Here is a 25,492-nt window from a genome sequence, read left to right on the forward strand (position 1 = left end):
AATTTACGTAATTTACATCTTGCGTTTCACGAAGAGCTTACAGTTTAGGGAACGCCTGGATGTTCCTCGAGTTATACTACGAAAAAACAGAAGTGAAGCTAACTGGCGCAGCACAAGCTACTTATACTGCTGGTGATGTCGACACCCTACGGAGGCCGTCGAGGGACATTGACACTGTGCCCTCGTGCACAGCGCCTTCTGCTGAAATTATTTTGCCGAAACAGCAAAGTTGAAGAGAGACGTATACCATAGATGAGGAATGCGTAGGAGGAACATCCAGCCGAAAGAACGCAGATGGCGCATTGTTTGGTTTATCGCTGGACAGTAGTTCGAATTAGCATGATGACCCATTCTGCCTCACCAGTAACATTTGTTCCTTTCGATTTCTGGCTCACTCCCACATTTCAAGTGTCATTGCCTTTTCTGTTCTTCGTCAAAATATTTACATTTCTGCCCTCTATCCTTAATGTCCTTTCTTGTATCTCTCTGCTTCACAGATACAGTGTCAAGTTTTTTGTTAATCACATTTCTGTCCTACCTTCAGCTTGACTTATTTTCTCTGTTTCCTGTTTGAATGCCTCCTTCTTCTTTACTTTGATTACTCTTGAATGCATCAATGAGTGTTCTACTTTCTTTGCAATTGCTATTGCTTCTGGTAAAGATGGGTCACCACACAACCACTACCTCTCGTACACAGTTGGGGTGTTCATTTGTATAATAATCTGATCTATGATTGGTTCTTCTCTAGTTGTTCCTGCACCAAATCTTCATGACGGCGCAGAGTCTAAAGGGCAGACATATACTGTTCTATGCTTTCTTCTGCACTTTGAGTTATGAAATATACGTTGAATCTGTTTATGGCCGCATCCCTTTCAGAAGCATAATGGAAATCCAGTTGTCTGATTGTTTTTTCACGTTCATCCTTGTCTCATGCATCTGCAGCAGCTAATGCTTGCAGTTCTGTCTGCATGTGTTGTCTCTCGAGGCCCAATGCATGCAGTAGGGACTTCTTCTTTTCTGCGGTCAAATAGTCGTGTCCTGCTGCCTTGAGGTAGTGTGTCCAATATTCCTTCCATTCTATCCACGGAATGGAGGCTTGTCCAGGGTTAAGCAGAACGTTCTTTGGAGGGTGAACTGATATGGATTGCCTGTCTTATGCGAATATTCAATGTTATTTCGTGAAACTATATTTAATTTCCGTTTTTTCCTTTAATTCCTCCACATCTGCTTGTTCCTTTGTTTCACCGGTGTGACGATGCCAGTGAATGGGGATTAGGAGAAGTTATCTCCCAAATAACAGACGGTATGGAGAGAACCCTGTGCCATACATCCAGAGCTATTTTCGAAACTGAGTCTAAATAAGAAAGTACTTAGCATATACATAGGCAGTAAATTACTGTTTCAAATATTTGTGGGGTAGCCCTTTCACAATATGCACACACCACAAGCAACTGGCAGAGCAGTTAACAGTAAAGGGAATGAGCAAGACAACTCCATGCCCAACCAGGTTAAGTTTAAAACGAGAGGATTATGATTTTCAAGTGAAATATGTTTCAGGTGTGTAAAACTGGAGAGGTTAGGTAGGAGAAGTGAAAGGAGAAGATAAAGGGCAGGGAGAGGTTGTATCACTGCTGCAAGAGGCAGTGTAACATGAGAATTGGAAAAGAGAGCTAAGTGCAGACAATGTATTACAACAGGTCATGAATTACGGTATAGAAGGGGGGCTGCTGAAAGAAACGTTAGAAGAAATGTTGCTATTGTTTTAGGAAAGGAAAGAGGAATTATCGATCGAAGGGGGAATAGGAGTACGAGGGGAACAGTTAATACCTCTGTCTCAGATGAGGGAGGACATCACTGCTTCGGCCCATGAAGGGCAGAGAAGAATACCAGGGTCCAAACGGAGAGTTAGGGACAAATATTGATGGCCGAGTTTTGATCTGAATGTAGGTTAGAAAACGTTGGCCATGTCAGAACTCTGGTAAGAGTTGCAGATTGAGGAGACAAGAGTTACATCTCATTGTGCCTCCTAAAGGAGTTTGCAAACAGGTAGGAATAGACATGTTAGGTCCGTACCACAGTTTAAAGTCATGTGTCAAATTTGTTTTAGTGATGGAGATCCTTCCCATTGGGACCCCTGCTCCGAACTTCTTCCTTTCACTCTGGCCTTCTTCCATGGGCTCTCCCCCTGTTCACTCCTCTGAAGCCAGAAACCTTGGAGTTATCTTCGACTCCTCTCTCTCCTTCCTCCCTCACACTCAGGACATTGCCAAGAAGTCCCACTTTCAGCTCTTCCTTCTGAAAGGAATTCTACCTTTTCTCACCTTCCCCCAGATGCTCAATATTACTCAAGCCTGGTTCTCTCTAGGCTTGACTATTGCAATAGCCTCCTCCTGAATCTACCTTCTTCCACTCTGCGACCCCTCCAGCTAATCCAGAACAGGGCAGTGAAGCGTATCCTTGGCCTGAAGCCCATGGACCGCATCTCTTCAGCACTAAATCTCCGTACTGGCTCACGGTTGCTGCAAGGATCAGATGATTCAAATCCCTCTGCATCATCCATAAGGCTGTCTGGGGCCAGGGGCTACACTATCTACAAGTGACTCTCACTAAATGCTCTCTCTCCAGATCTCTACGTTCCTCCAGCACCAACTCTCTGTGTGTCAAGCGCTTCGCTAAAGAGCTACCAGGTGGACAATCTCTTTCCTCAGCTAGCTCCCTCTTATGGAACAGCCTCCCCCTTCCTCTTCATCTTGAGCCAGATCTCCTCAAATTGCGGAGGCTCCTCAAGACCTTCCTTTTCACTTCCTGCTTCCCTTCCTCCCTCCTCTGCTAAATCCCACAGTTGCTGAGATTGGCGGTCAGGGCCCTTATGTGTCCACCTGGGTCCTGGCCTCACACACCCAATCGCCTTCAGCCTCTCCCGCTCCTAGCACTTTCCTTGGCACCCACTGGCCTGTGCTATCACAGGCCTGCACTTAATAATTTATTGGCAGTTGACCACTTCACCAAGTCACTAAACAACTGCTTACTCCCAGACCTACCCCTGTGGTACTCCTAGCACTTACCTCCCACCCCATCCTTTCTCTCTCTGCACTTGCACATTCTGAATGCTCACAAGGCCCAGTAGGACCACTTCCATCTTTCATTGTTATATTTGCATTTCATTCCCATGTTCCCTCCCTGTTGCCCTGTGGGTGCTTTGAAACACAATTTACTTGCTGTATAAGTGCCTTACAAATGCACAATAAATAAATAAACAAAATGAACACCAAGAGTGTAAACTAAGATAAAATCATTATAATCCAGAGTTAACAAGTCACAGTAGAAGATATGAAACAGAGTTAAGCTGAGAAAATAAGTAGAGACAAATATCACACGTCAAGAGAAAATCTTGATATGGAACTGGACAATAAGAGAGGGAAACAGTGGGACAAAATACCCTGGGAAAGGGGAAAAGAAAGTGCTATCCTGAACCAGAACAAAATACTATTAAGGAGAAAGAGGAAGAGAGCTCAGAGCATACAGACATTTACCAGATACCAACCAGAGGGATCCAGGAAAACTGTATATGACCAAAAGCCTAAATCAACCAAGAGTGAGCTAAAAGGGCGTCAAGGTGAAGAAAGGAAGTCCAGCATCCCATTAGGGGAATTGAAGAGGCTAATATAAGAAGTCACACGAGACTATTTTCGAATTTGATACTAAAGACTGGTGCTAGCAGAACCCTCAGTAGAAGGTAGTCATTCTTCGACCCAAGTTAGTTTTTCTTAGTGGCAGGCTCAGTTAGCCTAGTTTTGGACAACGGGCTTGTATCTTTTGGAAATTCACAGCTGACAGATGAGCACCTTGGTTATTAAAACAGGCAGGGACCACCCATAGACAAAGCGAAAGTTAGGCCTTCTATATTATTTTAATAAAGAAAAGTACATAATGTGCCCTTCTTTTGACATACCACAGCACCTTCTGGACCGTGGCTTACCCAAAGTGATTAGTAACAATAATTATGAAAAAGGAATGGCACGGTGAAGAGAGTATGATTATCCCCACAAATAAAATAGAAAATGCACTGAGAATAGTGTGTCCAGTGGAATTCTCACATTATAAATGTAACAAACGCTGTGGCTTTAGAAGCCAAAGGTGTGGTGGCCCTAGTCGCTGGGGTACCCCTTGAACTTCAGGATGGTAGAACCAGGGGTACCGCATGGCAGCCTCGTCACCTATCGCGGGCTTGTTACAACATCTGCTAGAAGTACATCTGCCATAATGTCCCTACAGCAGTGGTCTTCAAACGGCGGGGCTGCCCCCACTAGAGGGGCCTGAAGGATGTTCAGCTGGGGCATGAGGCTCTTTAAAAGGGAATTACGGTGACCTCTTTAAATTGAAAGTATAAACAGTTAAAGCTTGTGAGGTGCTCTGAAACAATATTTGTACAGTTTAAAATGTTTGAATACCACTGCCAAAGAGTTAAGTCAGAAGTTGCAACTTCTTTAATAAAGCTCACCACCAAGGTTGATATCCCAGAGGAACACCAGGGGTTAGTAGAGCACCCCAGTCTCAAATACACCCCTGGGCTAAGATGGCACAGATGCCAAGAAGAGACCGACCAAATATACCTCTGGCCACTATACCACCTCCCTTATACCACTACCAGTGGTTCCTGCATCTATGAGTGAGTTTTGCAGATTACTGGGGACATTTACTAGGTCCCCATACCCCCATGGCTGCCCCACCTGATATAGTCTCTGCCTCATTAGGCACATCACGGGGGATCACTGACAAAGGGCCAATCACAATGCAGCTCACCCCAGAGACCCCAGGTGCAAATCACTATCCAGAGAATCAACCATGGGGAGAGGCCTGAACACTATAGATTCAGACTCCCAGATAGTCAGTGAAGAAGCAGCACAGCAGCAGGAGCAGGAGGGAGGTGTTGAGGAGAGCTGGTAGAAGGATCGTGGAAAGAGTTAGGAGTCTTCAAAAGAAGGCTGGGGTGGAGGAGCTATGAGAGCAGGTATTGAGCGAGAGGAGGCAGACATGAAGGCTATAGGGGAGGAGGTTCTGTAGGAGAGTGGCATGGAGGAGGTGGAAAGAGTTATAAAAGAGCTTGAGGAGAAATGTGATAGAGAAGTGGCTGGAGGAGACAGCCAGGACGTTGAGGAGGAGTGTTATTCGGAGGCAGTAGAAGGTGAACTAAAGGAGCTTAAGGAAGAGCATTATCAGGAGGTGTTTGAAGGAGCCATCATGGAGGTTTAGGAGGAGCCTGATAAGGAATGGGTTGGAGGCGACATTCAGGATTTTGGCGCAGAGCATCATCATGTGTTTGTAGGAGGGGACATAAAGCAGTGCATATGCTAAACAGCTGACTATAGAAAAGTATGGATTGTAAATTATTGCCATGGTAACTCGAGGCCCAGAACAGTACCAAATTCCAGAGCACATTGTATACAACACAAAAGATTAGCATAGAGATGTAATGTAGCAACCAATTGCATAACAGAAAAGCATGGGGAGCTGCAATAAAGAAGGTACATTGTGCATGCACCAAAGCAACTAATTGTAGAAAAAGAGGGCCGAACTGGGCCATAATGACAAAGACGCATTGTGAACGCAGTGAAAGAAAATGTCATGATGACTTTTGACGTCAATGGAACAATTTAATATGATCCCATTTCTAACATGGTGACTCTTCACATTCCTTCTTGCTCAAGGAACTTAGGGCACGTGAGAGAAAGGAAAAGGTATATAAACCTATAGAGGACATCAGTTCAGATGACTTCCAGAGGGAATGTAGCCTGAGAGGGGGATTCTGCAAATCTCTCCCTTGACCGCCTTCAGGTCGCACATGCCTCTGGTCCAAAGACCCTGCTATGCTGCTTTGCTGGTATGCAGAGCCTGAATAGCCTGGGATGGGTTCAGGATGCTCTCTGTCTCACAGTTGATTAGTTGAGTACCAGGGGTTACAGGTGTCCATGTGGTCCTGGAGACCAGCACCTTTGCATAAATAGCACTGTACAATGTTCTATATTTTAAAGTTGATTTTTGGCTGTACAATTTAGAAAGGTTTTAAGTTTTCAGTGGCCGAATAGAATTGAAGCCCCATTTTATATCAATTTCACAAACACTTCATGCCATTAGTGATATTCCCAGAATATCCTACGTTGTAGGTGACTGAAAGACCATGATATGATATGGTATTTATAACGCGCCGCTACACAAGTGCTTCAAGGCGCGACGAGGCAAGGGAGCGGGAACAGAAGGAGGAGACAACGATCTCCACGGGATCTCATGATGATGGTGTCTTATTATTATATTTTTCATTGACACCAGATGTTCCTGTGGTATTATATTGATTGATTTACTGAATATCAACTGAAATGGGCACATGTGATAAAGTCAGCCATTTAGCTGAGTCACCAGCCCTGGAAAACTCTTTGCAACTCTGGAAAGACGTTGTACCAGGGTAAACGAGCCAGAACTGAGAGCGACCTGGAGACAAAAAAAAAGAGAGTAGCAAATACCCTCTCATCCCTTGAGGAGCCAGGCCCTAGGGGTCATTACATGTTTGGCGGTGCAGGAAAAATGCAGGTAAAAGTAAGGTCATTTTTCCTGCACCTCTAAACTACAGGTTGCCGGTGGGGGTTGCCTGATTTACCCCCAGCCAAGAGCTGCAGGTAAATCAGGCCCCCCACTGGGAAAAAACAGCCAGTACTGCCAGCACCGGTATTACCAGTGCCACTAATACTGGCAATCCCCTCCATGGAGTCCTAGTGGACCTCATGGAATGGGGATTTACCGCTCTTCCCGTCACCTTTAATATACCTGTAATTCTTGGCGGTAAAACCGTTTCCCGGTATCCTGCCATGTCAGTTTCCTCCTTCAGCACCCTTACAATGGGGATGACCCCAATGTATATGAAGAGGTAGTAGCTGGACAAGAAGCAGAAAAGTGTAGCACTAGAGAGACATGCATTGTATACAAGGGACCAGCTACCCGGAGAGTCCGTTGATGAGTTCCTCAACTTGTTGCAATTTTGGGCAATTTCTTAACAAAGTGTTCAGGGAGCAACTAATGGTGCACACATCCATTAATCATGTGTTCCATGTGTTCTGAGCCACATGACTAAATTATATACAACTATATTTGAGACACAGACAGCACTGGCGTCCTTTAGTAACGCAATAATAACAGTAATACCCAACGAAGGGAGGGAGCCCGCACGGTGCCCCTCGTGCCATCCTATATCATTGCACAACATGGATGAAACGATATCCACGTGCATTTTAGCCACCCGCCTGGAGGGAATGCTGCTGCGCCTGACGCATCCAAATCAGCTGGGCTGCAGGGGCCCGATGCCATACGCAAGACCCTGGACCATATGGAACATGTCTCTGCAGAACCTGGAGACCAGGCACTGCTCAGCTTCAACACCGAAAAGGAGTTCAACCAGGTGGAATGGGGGTTCTTATTCGTGGTACTGCGCAATGTGGGCTTTGGAAGCAGAATGCAGTGTACGAAAGGTGCGATATACGCAGAGACGACTGCGTGCATGGTTCCCAATGGGAAGATGTCTAGGCCCTTCCACCTTAGGAGGGGTACAAGGCAGGGGTGCCCATTGTCACCCCTGCTTTTTGCACAATCAATAGAGCCACTCAGTATACATATGAGGCAAGAAGAGCGGATAGTGGGCATAAGGGTGGGCGATGCGGAATACAAGCTTAGTTTGTACACTGCTGATATTCTCCTTCACATCTCTAGCTCATTGCTAGCTCGGTCCAGGGGGCTCTCAAATATTGAGCGATTATGGACAGGTATAAAGCTTCAGGGTCAATATGCATAAATCGGTCCTTTTCCCCTTTAGTCATGATGCGCAGGGCCAGGTGGAGGACACGGGCGATGTCAGGATTCCAATTGAAAGAGACAGTATCAAGTACCTGTGAGTCCGGATACCTAGAAACCTAGATGACTTGTATGATATTAATTAGCCCTCACTGTTGAATAGACTTTTCGGGGATATGGAGGTATGATCGAGGCTAGCCCTGTCGTGGCTCGACAGGCTGAATGCAATTAAGATGACGCTGCTACTCAAAGTATTGTATCTCTACCAAGCTTTTGCCGATTGCAATGCCAGACGTCCATTTTACAGAGCTGAAGCACCGGGTTGATACATTGATATGGCCGGGGCAAAAACAAAGGATGCCGTACAGAGTTTTGGTGCCGCCAAAGGAGCGAGGAGGGGTTTGATTGCCAGACATGCGCATGTACTACAGGGCGGTGCAGTTCAGGGCGCTGGTTCCCCACCTAAGAAGGTGCAGGGCTTTTGGATAAGGTCCTTGGTTGGATAAAGGCACTGGATGGGATAGAGTGGCAGCTTAACCCCATGTTGGTGTTGGTTCTGTTCGTGGTGGAAGTGCAGGGAGAAGAATGGGTGAGGTTGCCGCACATGGCCCACATCTTGCTGTTAGCCGCACCCGCTTGCCAGTGGTGGGATGGAAGAGGCCGCAGCACCCTAGTGAGCAACAATGAGCCCTGAACCCCCGAGCTATATATGAGATGGAGCGGCTGACTCGGCTGCTACATGATCAATGACCGTCACATGAAATGGAGTGCTCTGCCTCCCTTGCTAAATATGGCAGCGAGAACGAACTTCCCAAGACAGTGTGGGGTGAGGTGTTTGATGTTCAGGCCCAATAAGAATCCGGAGGTGGTGGTAATAGTATGTTGGACCTATGTACTAGACTCCTGACCCTACAGGAGAAAATGGGCTCTTATTGTCCAGTGAACGATACTGGACCATGGTGTGATATTGGACTTTAAACTTTGTCACTTTGCTACCCGGGAAGGGGGTGGGAGGGTTGGAGGGGAAAGATGGGGCTTAGTTTTTTGGGTGGAGGAGTGAGGATCACATTAATGTTGTTGGGGAAAGAAACATTAAAACAAGCTGTTGTAGACATGCCTCTGGTATGGTCTGGTTATGCTCGGGTTTTGGTGTGTTGCAACCACCAAAAAAGAAGGGTCTCTGGTGTAAAACAAAGTCAAAACAAAGGCCCTCATTATGAGTGTGCCAGTCTGGGAAAAATGCAAGTACAACGGTCTGTAATACCGGATCCATCATTTTTCCTGGACCGGCACACTCCACGTTTGCCTGCCGAGAGTTCAGTCCCTGACCAGCAAAGAATTGCTCCTATCAGTGGCACCGTTACTACCGGTGGCGATGATTGGGGCAAGCCCATTCCATGCAGTGTTATGGGACTCCATGCAATCAGAACTCACCAACATCGCCGGCACCCTTAATATCCCAGTAACACCGGGATATCGAGTGCCGATAACAGTAAGGCGAGTCTGCCGGTGGGTTACCGGCAGACTCGTAATGAGGGCCAAAGTCTCTTTTTCAAAGATTTTACAATGCAGGGATTTCCATATAAAGTTCACAAGAGTTTGGGGTCTCTCCGCCACTCGAAGTTGTACCCAGTCATTTTACTGAAAAGATAACAGAGTGGTACATTTCACTGCGGTACATAACACCGAAAACACTGAAAATATTAATTAAATATCTATGGGGTAGTGGGGTAAGGGGTTAAAATCAGTCGGATGGGGTTGGGGTGGCGTTTTAAGGGTGGAAGGGTGTTTTTCGGTATTATGGCCGCGATGAAATCTACCACTCTACAATTGAGGTTGGTAAAATCACATATAACCCTCAAAGTCTGGAAAGTACTGTCTTTGGGTTTCTTCCAGCTTGGCCTGGTTAGTGGTGGGACACAGCAATCTCCAGTCCTACTTTTAGCGCCTGTAGATATTGTTGCATCTCTGTCCCAGGCTCCAAATACCACTAGAGCTGTCTTGCAAGCTTTAGAAAGAACAAGCTAGGCTTGCCTTCCACCAGTGATGACAGATAAGCTAGAAGGGGCCTTATAATTTCCCGCTCTAAGGATCCTGATTTCTCCCCTCTGCACAGCCTCTCTGTTGCTGCTCTGGTCCTCCTCCTCAACCCCATGCCATGTGCTTGTTCTTCTTCCCACTGAGGGCTTGACTTATTCTGACTGGGGTTGCACCCTTAACCATAGCCTTGTGCCAAGCGTGCCCACTTGTTCCTAACATTGCTAGCTACCACCTCGCTAACCTCCTGCTCTTCCTCCTGGCTCTTTATTTCAACCTCCTCCTAAAGTTCACCTCCATCTGCCTCCTAGTAATCTAAGCCAATCACTTCCCGATGTTCAACTCCAACCCCCTCCTAGTATTCTGCTTCACCCTCAGCCTGCTGCTGTTCATAAACATCCACCTCCTACTGGCATTCTGCTCCACCTTACTCCGGTTGTTGTAAACCAGCCACCTCCTAGTGTTGAACTGCAACCTCCTCCTGGTCATTTCTCCCCCTCTCTCATCTCCGGCCACCCATATCTCTCCTTTCCTATGAAAACCTATTCCACCACCTCCTTAAAAAGCCACTAGCTCACTCTAACCTCATTCCAGAACCTCCTCCGACAAGCATCCATGCTGCATAACTTGGACACTTAGCTTATGTATACCCCTGTGACCCGCGCCCCCCTTGGCTTGAGCTTTCGGTGAAGGTCTGCACCTAATGATGTGAATGGGTGAGGGGCTGTGATTGGCTACTTGCCGTTGATTCATCTGGGTTTCATTTGGGGCTTTAGGGCCAGACAAAGCCAACAAAAGGCAGGTTTACCATCTTGAATGTTGCTCTAATTAACTGCAGGGATGCTGCAGTGCCGGCCTCTCCGCGGCATTACTCTCGTTTGCAAATGCTATAGAGCCTGTGCTTGCCGAGGGTTAAATAATTCTGAACAAAGTAGAAGTACATTTGAATTTGGTGTTGTTTGCCTATGTCCGTTTTTTGGGTCCTCGTTACCGGAAAATGAATGCAGCATCGTTTTCTTTAGGCAAACTCAATGTGCGGGTGCCATTTTTTGTTGTCTTTTTTAAAAACATTTTTGATGATACCGCCCAGACCCGGAGGTAGCACGGCGCTAGAAAGATTACAGTGGATGTGGCAGAATTACTGTAGGATTGCAGACAGCAAGAGTCTGGCGAGGTTAATAATACAGCTACTATAGTAGCAGTTCAATGATAACAGGCAGTACATTTCTGGTGCAGTAGTACGGTAAATTCAGGGGTATTTGTTAAACGGTGCTGATTTAATTTTTTGCGAAAGGTGGGGTAGGATGGTGTGCCCTGATCTGTGCGTGGGCTCGGGATGTGTTGTGAATAGAGTAGGTCTTTGAAGGGTATTGCTCATGTCTAAGCGGGTGTCCACTGCCGGTGTCAAAGCAATGTACACATTTTACTAAATGATTTCCTTTGCTCTCGGAGCTCTGCTCCCTTAAAGGCGCAGTATGCATTCTTGGGGATGGGAGAACATTGCATCCCAGATTCCACTCTGTCTCTTTTAAAGGGACGGCGTCTCTAAATTGTCCCTCGTGGATCTCTCTGGTTTGGAATGGGAACTATGTGGGGATGTCCAGAGGACTCTCCCTATACCACCTCTGGGCTCGTCGTCAACTAGCGCGGCGTGGCACCCAACCCCCGTGGTCACGGGACTAGGGGTTCCCAGAGTTAGGCAGGGGACTTGCCGGGGGCACTGCACTAATGTCCACAACATGGACAGTGCCAAGAGAGTAAACCCTAGAGCTAGAGTGACTCCATTGTATTTAGTATCAGGGTTTAGTTGTGTACCATTAGGAAAACAGCATATTGGGGCATGAAATGGGCGTTTGCCTACCTATTGTTTACAATGTATTAAGGAGATATGGTGTTGACCTCCTACGGTGCCAACCGTTTGACCTGTATTCGATATCAGTTTACATAATTGCTCACTTTTATTAAAAGCAAAAAACGCTGCAGCAATAATTCATTAGTAGATTTGTATTCTAAATACAAGAGTGCACATTTTGTTGATTGATTGTGATGTACAATGCACCATTTGTTGTATAAAACAGCAATACATGTTTCGCACCAACCTGCTTTATCACGACTGAAAATAAATGTGCAGTGTATTATGTAGTGGAGATAATGACAAATAAGAAAGAGAACATGAAGGAAATGGGCAACGAGAAAAGAAAAACTCCCATCAGTGAATGAAAGAATCATATCTTCGACTCATTACATTCATCTTTTCTAATGGCAACCAGGACAGTTTATGATCTAAAACACATTTACAAAGATATTGCCTGATCAAAGCGTATTTGTACCATGAGTTACCGATCTTCAAGGGCAAATATTTTACATAGCTCACACACATATCATTCTAGTACACATTTCTACTGAATTCTATTTATATGGTTTACTAACTGTCATGATCTGAGAACAAAACCCAATTTTCAACGAGGGCGCTTATTCAAGAACATCATATTTGTGTACTTATTTAGGAACCAAGGTTCACTTCGAACCAGAAATAACTTGTGAAGTGGGCAGCTACAGAGAGATACCTTTGCATAGGATGAACATTGATTAACTGAGGTCGTCTGGGGGACATTATTGAAAACTGTAAGAATGCAGGGCGGGGTCCACAAAGAATCCACGCACAATCACAGATCAAAACATCTTTTATTTAACACATGAAGTGCCTCTCCTATGTCAAACGGAAACCAAAAAGTGTCAAAACAATCTCTTGTCAACAGTTTGAAGGTATCCTTATTAAGGTAACACAGTTTCAGGGCTCTCCCCCGTCCCTCACAGTCTATAGGGCTCTTTCTCTGAGATTCCTTTGCGTTGTCTCTGTTGCTTGGTTGTGGTTCTACAAACCCAGTTGGCTCTGTCTTAAAGTAGAAGCCAACCTCCAGTTGTACTTACAGCTGGAGGTTGGCTTCTACTTTAAGACTGGGTTTGCTTGCTTAAAGTTTCCACAAAAATAAACAAGAGAGCCTTATCACCTCCCTTTCCTAGGGTCCTGATTTCATCCCTCTCTACAACCTCTACTCCTCCTCTGGTCCTCTTCCTCAATGCATACCATGTGCTTGGTACTCACTGCTTCGTGGGTTCACACCGCTCTGATTGGGGTTTCACCCCTTCCCCCTGATTTAGGCCAAACGGCATTCTCCTTCCTTCCTGCTCTTACTAGCTACCACTAGCATTCGGTATGTCCTGCTGGCCTCCTCCTACGAACTTCCACATGTACCTCCTGCAAACTTCAACCAGGCACCACCTGAGGATTTCCACCAACCACTAGTGGAGGAATTCCACAAACCACCGCCGCAGGATTTCCACCAACTACCTCCTGGTGACTTCCACCAAAGACCTTCTGATTGCTCCCATCAATGAGCTGCTGGTGGCTTCCACTTAGCCACTCCGATAAATTCCACATAGCCACTCCTGATTAATTCAACATAGCCACTCCTGATGAATTCCACATAGGACCTTGTGATCACTATGGGTCTCATTACAAGTTCTACGGTAAGTGGCATAGTGGCGATAACGGAACTACTGCCACTTTTACCTTTCTGCCCAACTATGGGTTCCCAGAAATTGGGTATTAAATCCACTGGCAGAATTACCACCAGAGGAATAACCGCCGTAAATTGGCAGAATGACCTCAGCAGTAATTCTGCCATATTACAAGTCCAAATACCACCGAAATACTGCCGAAAGTGGGTGCTGATTCCGCCAAAAACAGAGTGTACTTGCCTCCACCCAAAAGGTGAGTCAAATGAAACCACAGGAGCACCCTATGGACTCAAAAAGTGTTCATATGGCCCACGCCTTCTCCAAACACACGTTTTAACACTGTGCTGTCACTAGCAGTTTCTAACCTTGTAATCCAGCACCTGCTGCTTTACATTGAAGTGCAGAGACAGGAACAGTACCCCGGACCACTTGCAGCAGAAAGGCGGAGTAGACGCCATGCAAGGCGAGTGGCCAATCCCAGTGTCAGGCCATCACCCTGGGCATTAACAGATGTCCAGATGATAACACTGTTCCGGCTCAACAGAGAGCCTATTGCTGAGCTACTCTCCCTGTTCCAGGATTACATCCAGAGCCGGATCAATATTGGAACCACCATATCCCCGCTGCATTTGTTGGTTCTGTTCTTCCTTGCAAGAGGCACCTACCACCACACTGTGGGCATGATGCATGGCATGTCTCAGCCCACCTTTACAACCGTTCTTGGCCAGGTGCTGGATGCACTCCGGAGGCATGCACCTCAGCACATCTCCCTGACAACCACTCTGGCACAGATAAATAACGCAAAGGCACAATTTTACTCTGCAGCCCCCCTCTCCAATGTTATTGCAGCCATGGACTGCACGCATGTGGCCTTGGTTGGCCCTAGGCACTGAAAGAGGTCTACCGAAACAGGAAGCACTACCATTCCCTGAATGTACAGATAACCTGTGATGCAGAGCTCACCATCACACACTGCTGTGCCCGCTTACCTGGTTCCACCCACAATGCCATGGTCCTGCAGAACAGCACATTGCCAGCCTAAATGGGGAGCCACAGAGGGCAATGAACATGGATACTGGGTAAGTACAAGCGCCATCACAAATTACATACCTGCACCTCAAGTGAAATGGGCCCAGAAGGGGGGCCGGTGATCCAGTACATTGACAAATCAATGCATGCCCTGTGCATGCAGGACCAGCCCTCTTGCCCTAAACATAAGAGACACCACCCCACAGGACTAGGCCCTGCGGGACAATGCTCTAGTGTGCCAGTAAAGCATAATGTACTGCCAAGTAAGGCATTGTGAGGATGTGAACGAATGGTCTGGACACAAGGGTGGCATTATGAATTACCAATGTCTTTATTTTGGTACTTATGCACAATAGTGCGGTCAGGATGCCTCCCCACTATGGCCACCAGGCTTTCCTGCCCCTCAGTCTAATTGGTTATCCATCTGCCCAAGTAAGGGTAGTCCCTTTTTATTTCTTCAAAGACTAGCCCTTGAAGTCCCCAGCATGTTACGTTCTGACTGAAGTGATTCCTGGGCTTTAATATCCCATTGCACTAGTGAAATACTTCCTTTCACCGGATTTCCCTTGCAATTTGCCCCAGGGAGGACAATACTCTTTCCCTGGTCTTAACCTCTCTTTGCCAAGAGGGACAATCCCATTTCCCAGGTCTTTTCCTTGTGCCAGAGGGGACAATCCCTTTCCTCTGGTCTTGTTTCTCTCCTATCAGTTGTTCCTACAACTGTGTGTCCCCGGATACTTGGTGAGAAAGGTCCTGTGTCAGACCTAGCCTCTTCTCCCTGGTTCCATACACTGTTTTCTCCTGGTAGTGTCCTGCGCAAGATTCAAACTCTCCCTGTGTTCCTCCATGCTCCGGTATGCTTGTCAGGAGCTCAAAGGGGGAAGGGGGGGGTTTAGAGAAATGTTTTGCTCTTACCCTGGGTGTGACCCTTCGGGGCCTGTTTGATTACTGTACTTAGGAACATCCCAGATATCCTTGTGCCAGTAACTACCAATTAGTGGTGTACACCTACGCCCAGGGTCTCCACTCCTACCTCGCGCTTCCTCTCTGCAGGTTGAGTCTTCTTTCGGCCCGGGCAGTTTGCGAGCCGCTCCCGTCTCTCTGGTGCTCCGCTGCCTTTGCATACAACATAGTTTGAAGCCCTCTTCAGAGAACTTCTTTGCTTCATTCGTCTTCCAGCGGAAATTTGGAGAGGAAGTCCACATTTCCTTGCTCTTTACCCCTCCGGTGTTCGACCGAAAAGCTTGCGGTCTAGGAACCACCACATGATCCTTGCATTAGTATCTTTTCGAAGGCTTAGCCAGGTAAGGGGGAATGGTTGGTTATTAATTTAAATGTTCTTCCTGTCAAATAGTACTTGTGATAACCTATGACCCATTTAATAGCTAATGCCTCCAGTTCTACGGTTGGATAGTTTTTTTCTCTGGGGAACAGTTTTCGGCTAATGTACATTACCGGGTGTTCTATGCCGTCACACTCTTGGGACAGCCCTGCCCCAAACCCCATTTTCGAGACATCTGTCTGTGGAACAAAACTCTTGTTAAAATGTGGAACTTTCAATAGGGGTTCGCTACACAAAATGATTTTTAAAAAGTCTAAGCTGGCTTAGTCCACTTTATTCCAGCAAGGTTTTTGAGGATCAGCATTTTTCAACTTGTCAGTGAGACATGATGCTATCTCTGAATATCGGGGAATGAACCGCCGATAATAGCCTGTGAGGCCCAAGATGGCCCTTAAATCCCTTTTGGTTTTTGGGGGATGGGTTCCTTGTACTGCCTTTAATTTCCCCAGCTGGGGCTGCATGAGTCCATTACCCACAGAAACCCCAAAGTATTTAACTGCAGACTGTGGGAGATGGCATATCTTTGGATTGGCTGTCAGGCCTGTGGTTTTTAGAGCTTTCATGATGGTATACAGATGGTATAGGCGTTCCTTCCAACTTTTACTGTGGATGACTATGTCATCTACATGAGCTCCACAAAAACTAGTCTAGAAATGTAGAATTTGATCCATCAGCTGCTGGAAAGTAGCTGTACTCCGTGTAGCCCAAAGGGAAGTACTTTGAATTGAAGCAATACATACGGGGTAGAAAAGGCCGTCTTCTCCTTATCCTTTGGATCCAGAGGTACTTTCCAATATCCCTTTGTCAGATCGATCTGACTTGCCGGCTCGCTTTGACATGCAGTGCAGAGCCTGCTAATGCAGGTTCGAATCCCGGCAGGGCCAAACTCAGCCTTTCATCCTTCCGAGGTCGATAAATGAGCACCACACACCGTGGGTAATAATAAGCAGCGCTCAGATACCTGAGGGTTCGTAGCGCTATATAAATGCCAAATTATTATTATTTATTTATTTATTATACACAGCCTGTCCCAGTTTGTCAATTAGGTTATCGATTCTCGGCATGGGATAGTTATCAAACTGGGACATGGCATTCAACTGACTGAAGTCTATGCTGAATCTCTACAATCAATCTGGTTTGGCAACGAGGACTATTGGCGAGGACCAGGGGACTTTGGGGTGGCTTGATAATCTCATCAGCCATCATCTTTTCTACTCCCTGTTGGATTATTTCTTTCCTTGCTTCAGGAATTCGGTATGGCCTTAGATTGACAACTTTGCTGGGTGGGATCCGGATACAATTTTGTATGCCCTTTACTCGTCTGGGTTCATAATTGAATACCTCTGAAAAGTTTTGGATCAGCCTTTGGAGGTCTTGGTGTTGTAACGGTAGCTCGGGATGTATTAGGTGAAGCTTGGTTTTAGAATCTGTTAACAAGGCAGCCATCAGTACAGTGATGGACTCCAATGGATCCTCCTTCCACTCTTTCAAAAGATTAATATAATATATCTGTTTGAATCGTCGGTCAGGCTACGCCACTCAATAGTTACAGGGACTGGTTTGATCTAAAATGTCATATATGCTGTATATGCTGTACCAATGTCACAACATTTTATTCTCAGAGTGGGCAACAGGACTAAGACCTTTTGGCCATTTCAGAAGAATCGGGGATTGGTGTTTAGATCATGTCATCTTTTTTGTCTTTCTTGTGTCGTTCTTGTGCTTTCTGCAAAGACCCTTGCGGGTGTTTGCAGTCTTGGAGGGGGGCAGGATGTCCCCCTCTCTCTCTTGCCAGGTCTCGTGAAGCATGTCGTGAACATCCCAGGGTTCAAACAGTGAAAATCCTAAGGATGCTTTGGGTTGTCTTCCTGACTGCAAAGAGAGTCCACAATATCATAACGTCCAAATTGCGTCCCCCAGCATCCACGAACATCCTTGGGATACTGTTCAGGGTTTTATTGAAACGCCCGACTGGCCCATCCATCTGAGGATGGTAAACCGAGGTGCAAAGGGGTTTGTTCTGTAGGATTTATTTAACCTTCCCCATCAGTTTAGACATAAAAGAAGTTCCTTGGTTAGTTCCTTGGTTAGTTCCTTGGTCAGTGAGGATTTCCCTTGGGAACCCGGTACATGACAGAAATGGTATTGATTGTTTTAGGATTCGCTACATGATGTTATTTCACAAGGGAAACGCTTCCGGGTACCAGGTTGGGTAATCCACAATGACCAGTATATACTTATTCCCTAACTTTGAGGGTTCCAGTGGTCCTATAATGTCCATCCCGATGAATGAGAAGGGCACGGCAATCACTGAAAGAGTTTGAAGAGGGGCTGGGGAAGGCAAATGGGATGTCATTTTCTGACATAAAGAGCATGTGGCTATGAAATTCTTTACCTCAGCGGAGAAGCCTGGCCAATAGAACCTATTTCCTATTTGGTTTGGGGTTTTTGCTGTACCCAAATGGCTAGAGGTTAAATGTGAGTGAGCAGTTTCGAGCACAATCCTCCTATGGGTTTTAGGGACCACTATCTGGGTGCGAACGACTCCTTCCGGAGTGACATCCCTTTTTATAAAGTACTAAACAGGGTGAGTATTGAAGGTAAGAAACACTGAGCAATTCTAATAAAAGGTGGGAAATTGCATCCACTGTAGCTGCAAGAATCTGGCAGTTGGGACACTCAACCCGACCTAAAAATAAATTAGTAAGCAAAATAGACCAGAAACCTTTGCATTGTGGATTAGTTGAATAAAAAAAAGGGCAAAGGTTGATCCTGTGTACATCTAGTTTATAGGAAAACTCATAACAAAGTCAATAACAATGTACATTTATAAAAGACCTGAGTGACAAGACTCCAAAAAAAGAAAACAAAGTGACAAATCGTAAAATACAGTTATCCCAACACCTAAATCAAAATGATTATGATCTCAATCATAATCTACATTTGTCCAAAAACACCTAAATCACAATCACAGATTGACCTTTAAATAATAAATAGAATATAATCCAATCCAATAATAACTCATTGGACAGCACGTGCCAAATGTTTCGCCCCCCCTTAGCATTTTTAAAGTTGATTAGCACAACTAGTCTGAATATTAGCAGATGATTTATCTGTATGGGTTAGGAGGGAGAGAGAGAGAAAAATTGAAACTATTCAGAAATATGCTAAAGTATAGTGAATAATTAGGCTAGTTGATTACACATTAGTAAATACGTATGTCCATATTACATTGGCTCATATTACATTTGTATTAATGACAGCAGTCCCTAACACACATGACTATCACAGATAAAAGTAAAAGAAGTTGCAGGTACATATATCATTGCATAGTCCTTAATTGCTATGGATCTGGCCTTGAACAAGGAGCCTGTACCCACTACATCAGCTCTCGACCAGGCAATAACTACATCTAGAAGTCTATCAGCTCAACTGAGCACTAGTTTGGCATAAAACAGATCATAACTGTATATTGGAATTAAAACTGATGTCTGTAAACCAAAGCATACATCATTACTCACTGACGTTCCTCAGATCTCTATGCCCATCAAACTAACTAATGTTTATTCAAAGTATTAGAGACCATTTGGTTTACCTGTGTTTATGGCTTGGTCACATTAAAGTTGTGTTTAAAGAAGTCACGTTCAATTTACTGATGCTTCAAATTCCTTGACCTATGGTGTCCTAACCAAATTTACTGAAATCAAAAACAGTCTGTATTACGTCTGTATACACAATCCTAAAATGGTATTTTATCAGAAAATAATTTGTAAGGAGATATTTCAACATATACATCTGGCTTAACGTATCTCTCCCCCCAGATGTGGACATGCTCCCCCCGAAGATGATGACACAATGCCTGCGGGTGGCACACATGAAGACACTGTGTGTGCAGAGGCCAGGCTGGGTCAAATTGCTAGCCAAGAGCTCATTGAGAACTTCTTCTGATGTTGGCAACCACTATCTCTATCAATGCACCCTTCAACGGTAATTGCACACAATAAAGAAATGCACACAATGACTAATGTTTGATCAATGCTGCAAGTGATAAGTATTTATGTAAGGAAGTGAACATCATAATGTACATGGATTAGCATCCCATCACTCCCCAATGAGCCACCCCAACTACCCCATATGCTTTGAGGTCATGCCACCTCTTGTGACAGTCCTTTCTTGTGCGGGGAACGGTCCCAATGGCTGTCACACTCGCCACCACCTCTCCCCTTATGGCGGTCTTCCTTTGATTAGATATGATATGATATGTCATTTATAACGCGCCTTTACACAAGTGTTTCTTTGGTTGCTTGTCTTCCGCTGCCTGGACCTAAACAGTTCATCTGCATGTTGTAACAGTGTGCGCTAGGGCTGTTAGCTCTGCATCTGAAAACTTGGGTTTCGGCGGGAATCCTTTCCTGGAATGTTCTGCCCCCAGGACATAATTTTGGCTCAGTTCTGGGCCTGGATGGCTGAGGGAACCTGTGGATGGAGTTGGATTGTGTTTTTAATGATAACTGCCGCAGTCCTTCCGGTTTCATTGGTATTTCTGTTTCCGGCGCCGGTATTACCGCCTCCCATACTTTTCTGGTTTTACTGACATTTTGTTGGCAGAGACGTTATTACCACCATTTTCCATTCGGTAATACGGACTACTTTTAATTTTCATTTGCTAATACCGGAATGCCACTTACTGCATGGGTTTGTCCACTCGCCCATGTACTCATAGTATGCCGGAAAAGCTAATACTGGAATGCTGGTATTAGCAGATTCTTCCCGGATTACTCAGAATGAGGGCCACTGTTTTCTTCTGTTAACATTCTGTGGAAGAGTCAAACCATCCCTGTGTTCCTCTGTGCTCCAGTAGGCTGGTCGGGAGGTCAAGGGGAAAGTGGGGTTTAGAGAAAAGGTTTTCTCTTGCCCTGGGTGTGACCCTTCGGGCCCGTTTGATTACCGTACACACGGGCATCCCATATATCCCTGTGCCAGTAACTACCAATTAGTGCTGAATATCTATGTCCCAGGCCTCCCCTCCAACCTTGGGCTTTCTCTCTGCTGGTCAAGGCTTCTTTGGGCCCGGGCGGTTGCAGAGCTGCTCCTGTCTCTCGGTGCTTTGCTGCCTTTTCAAACACCATAGTTGGAACCCCTCATCTGAGAAATTCTTTGCTTAAAGGCATGGTCTAGTAAAACATTTTATTTAAAAAATAGATAGGCAACATAAAAAAAAAATACTAGCATTCTCTTTTTTAAAACTTCCTATGTAAAATTTTGAGCTATTCAAGCTCAAAATTCGCAAAAGCAAGCAGATGGGCGCATCCATTTTGTGAAATGGATGCCCTCCTGTGCTGGCTTTTGCTTTTGCGGCACTAATGAAGGAAAAGCCAGCCAGCTGTAGTAAACAAAAGCTACCGCTGGGTGGCTTTCCCTTCATTAGTGCTGTACGCGGAGGACGGGGACCGGAGACCAGAGCAGGAAAGCTGCAGCTGAATCTCGGTAAGTGCTATTTATTTAAAAAAAAAAATAAGCACTAGCTGGGGTTTTTTTTCTACGTTTTACGGGCTGGAGGAGCCCGGAAAACTTAGAAATAAAACCGCAGCTTTAAAAACGTTGTATTTATGTTTGCGGCCCCTTTTGAAGCGACCGCAAACATAAATACAACGTTATTGTGTTGAAAAACGCTGCGGTTTTTCTTTCCAAGTTTCTCAAGCTCCTCCGGCTCGGAGGAGCCTGAGAAACTCGGAAAGAAAAACCGCAGCGTTTTCCAACACAACTGCGTTGTTTCTGCCTGAATCTGCTTTCCCATTTGGGGCTCTCGGGCTCCCCACGGAGAGCCCGAGAGCCCCAAATGGAAAGCAGATTCAGGCAGAAACAACGCAGCATTGCGGAAAACAACCGCGTTGTTTCTGCCTGAATCTGCTTTCCCATTTGGGCCTCTCGGGCTCCCCACGGAGAGCCCGAGAGCCCCAAATGGAAAGCAGATTCAGGCAGAAACAACGCAGCATTTAGCATTTCCCATTTGGGGCTCTCCGAGAGCCCCAAATGGGAAATCAGCTGTAGGCAGAAACACTACGCGGCACGTAAACACAACCGCGTTGTGTTTCTGCCTGCTGTGGCCTCACTTTGGGTGTGATAGCCACAGCAGGCAGAAACACAACGCGGTTGTGTTGGAAAACGCTGCGGTTTTTCTTTCCGAGTTTCTCAGGCTCCTCCGAGCCAGAGGAGCCTGAGAAACTCGGAAAGAAAAACCGCAGCGTTTTCCAACACAATAACGTTGTATTTATGTTTGCGGTCGCTTCAAAAGCGACCACAAACATAAATACAACGTTTTTAAAGCTGTGGTTTTATTTCTAAGTTTTCTGGGCTCCTCCAGCCCGGAAAACTTAGAAAAAAAACCCAGCTAGTGCTTATTTTTTAAAAAAAATAAATAGCACTTACCGAGATTCAGCTGCAGCTTTCCTGCTCTGGTCTCCGGTCCCCGTCCTCCGCGTACAGCACTAATGAAGGGAAAGCCACCCAGCGGTAGCTTTTGTTTACTACAGCTGGCTGGCTTTTCCTTCATTAATGCCGCAAAAGCAAAAGTCAGCACAGGAGGGCATCCATTTCACAAAATGGATGCGCCCATGTGCTTGCTTTTGCGAATTTTGAGCTTAAAAAGCTCAAAATTTTACATAGGAAGTTTTAGAAAAGAGAATGCTAGTATTTTTTTTTTATGTTGCCTATCTATTTTTTAAGTACATTTTTTTACTAGATCATGCCTTTAATTCGCCGGTCTACGCAGTAATGTCCCTGCGCTGTGTCTGAGCCCATCCTTGCGTCGGGAGATGTCCTCGGTTCTCGTCTGTCTCAATATCCTTCGCTGGTTCCATATCTCCCGGTCTGTGTTTTTCCTTTCACTACCACAGTAGCTGTGCTTCTCTCTCTCCCTCTCGCGCTGTCTACATTGCCCTTTTAGCTTCAGCCGGATTGCCATTCCTTGATGACTAGCACGGTCGCTCCCTCTCCAGTGGAACTCTTCGCCCATCATGTTGGATTCCCACGTTCCCATGTACAAAAGGAAAGATGTTCTGTGCATTGTACATGCATATGTCCCTTTAATTCTGGTAAAAGGTACAGGTGGTTATCGCCCTGATCTTCCCTTGTGTCCACCCTATTTTCCACATGATCAGCAGTCTGGCTACCCTCGACGGGGGGAGGGTAGCTTCTAGCTTGTTAAAGTTCTGTGCCTCGTAACTGTATCCACTAAGAATGAACTACAGGTACGACAATGCATAGGGAAACCCTACCTACACCGGCAAGCACAGTTAACCATTGCACAATGATAACGCAACACTAACAGGCAGTGATGGCATGTATGCTGCCTGTCACTTTTGCGTTATCATCGTGCAATGGTTAATTGTGATTCCCCAAGAGCATGTATATCAAATTCACAATAAGAACTGTATGCACCTTAGGGCACATACATCAGAGCCCAGCACAGGACTACCACAGGCAACATGTACATTGCTAACCCAGTCAAATGTATGACTGTTACTTCTCGTGGTTGAGTGATGTGTGACAGCCATGATGTTCACCAATGAGCCCTTCCTTCGTATAGAGAGTCTTGATCAACATTCCATGAACAAATTCCACACATCCTCATGTTTTTGTTACTGCAGCTGTGGCTTATGACACCTGTGTGCAATCCACGTACACAACAGGAGGTGGCCTACAACGAGGCACACATCAGGACCGGGCTGTGCAACGCGTGGACGTGTCTTCATCTGCCCGCAGGTGCCCTAGTGTATAGGCCAGACAAGGTGTGGAAAATATTCCCAGTCTGCGACACGCTGCACAACATGGGACATGTCCCTCTGCCCCCATATGTCGGCATGCCTCCCCCAGAGGACGGGACACATGCTGATGATCATGTGTCACCACCCAGGGAGTGTGAGGAAGCCGGGAGCGGCCATCTTGTGCAGAAAGAACTCACTGACAATTTCTTCTAAACACATTTCTTTGCACGAACCTCACTCATTTGTACAAGCACATATTACCTTTTCACGATCGCTCACGTACGTATCGCTCTTTGTCCTCGTATTCGTTCAAGTTTAAGTTTAATTTATTCTGTAGTGTGTTGTTATGTTGACTTATACTGTGCACCGCTACCACCACATAGACGGGCTAAGGTGCAAAAAAAAACATGCCCACTGACCTCCCTCAGTCCCTCCCAAACTCCCACCTCCCTCAATCCCCAACAGCCATGCCCTCCCACCTCCTTCAATCCCCAACACCTAGGCACTCCCAGCTCTGTCAATCCCCAACAGCCATGCCCTCCCACCTCCTTCAATCCCCAACACCTAGGCACTCCCAGCTCTGTCAGTCCCCAACACCCATTACCTCCCACCTCACTTGCGCCCGTTATATATGTCAACTCAGATGCAGTGTCCTTTCCGTACCCTCCTGGGCATGGCTTCTAGTTCAGGCTGTGTGCGTGCTACGTTCCTATGTGAGCGGCAATGGGGGCTGCCAGGCAGTGAGCTCTCTGTGGGGGTGACAGAGGTGGAAGCCTCAGACTCCTGGCCCCAGATGTTCTGGAGATTGAGGAGAATGGTTCTCTGCATGTTTTCCTCAAATGCTGAGATAGCCTCTCTCAGCTCCCTGGCCCTATGGCCCACACCTGTATTGGTAGAAGCTGCCACAGAGAGGTGTTGGCACTGCTGGTCAATGGCGCTAGCAATCTCTCGAGATGAGCCCTGCACCTAAACCCTGATGGCCTAGAGATGTAGGAGCTGCAGTTCCATAATGTTTTCTATGCACGCCTGCCATTGTTCAATGGCATTTAGCCTCCTCCATATGGCATCCAGAATATGCTGTAGCGCACTCTCAGGGCTGGGGCTGAAGCAAAGGGAACTGAACCCCCACCACCTGCATCCACTGGTCCAATGCCATTGTGATTTCCTCCTGTGTCAGTCATGATGCTGGTGGCATTGTGTCAATGGCTCAGGTGAGGCGGGCTAGTCAGGGGCCAGATGCGTGGGTGCATAGGTCACGCCATGGGTGGCTGTAATAGCATGTGAGTCCTCAAGTGTCTCCACAGGGGCAGCCAGGAGAGTGACCGCTGCAGCTGGTGGGGGGGCAGCCTGTAGCTGTGGCAGCTCTACTGGCAGCAGGTTGGGCCCGCAGTGGATTGAGAGATGCTGTTGGAGCGGTCCATAGCTACAGTTGTTTGAATAGTGAGAGTGGAGCTGCTTTGTGCAGCTGGCATGCTGCTGCTGCTTGTGGCAGCTGTCTCCCTCCAGTAGTTCGACAAGAGGATGTGGACCCTGACCTCAAGGTCATTTCTCCTCTTCCGGCAGTCCTCACTGTCACATGGTACAATGCCCACTACCATTCCTTATTGTACCCTAGATGCCATTCTTCCTCTGCCCTGAGGTTTTTCTTTGGCTTCTCCCGAACAGCTCCTCTTCATGGCTACGTCAACAGCGAGGACCCGCAGCTCAGCCTCATTGAATTTCGGCTTTCACTGCCCCATTTCAGGGCCTTTGGACTTGCCTTTCTCATACTCACATATTTTGCAACGGTTCTGGCTTCGGATGACAACAGGAAATTAGTGTTTCTGGGTAGATTGTATTTGTAAAGACGGCAGTTGCTGGACTTCCCATTTGGTCATGGTGCTATTTCCACTTGGCACTAATTCTGCTGGTGGTAGCAGTAATTCTGCTGATACTTGGTATAATTACCGTCCAGTACCAT

Source organism: Ambystoma mexicanum, chromosome 10 (assembly GCF_040938575.1).
Source record: "Ambystoma mexicanum isolate Mex_15411 chromosome 10, UKY_AmexF1_1, whole genome shotgun sequence".
Taxonomy (NCBI): domain Eukaryota; kingdom Metazoa; phylum Chordata; class Amphibia; order Caudata; family Ambystomatidae; genus Ambystoma; species Ambystoma mexicanum.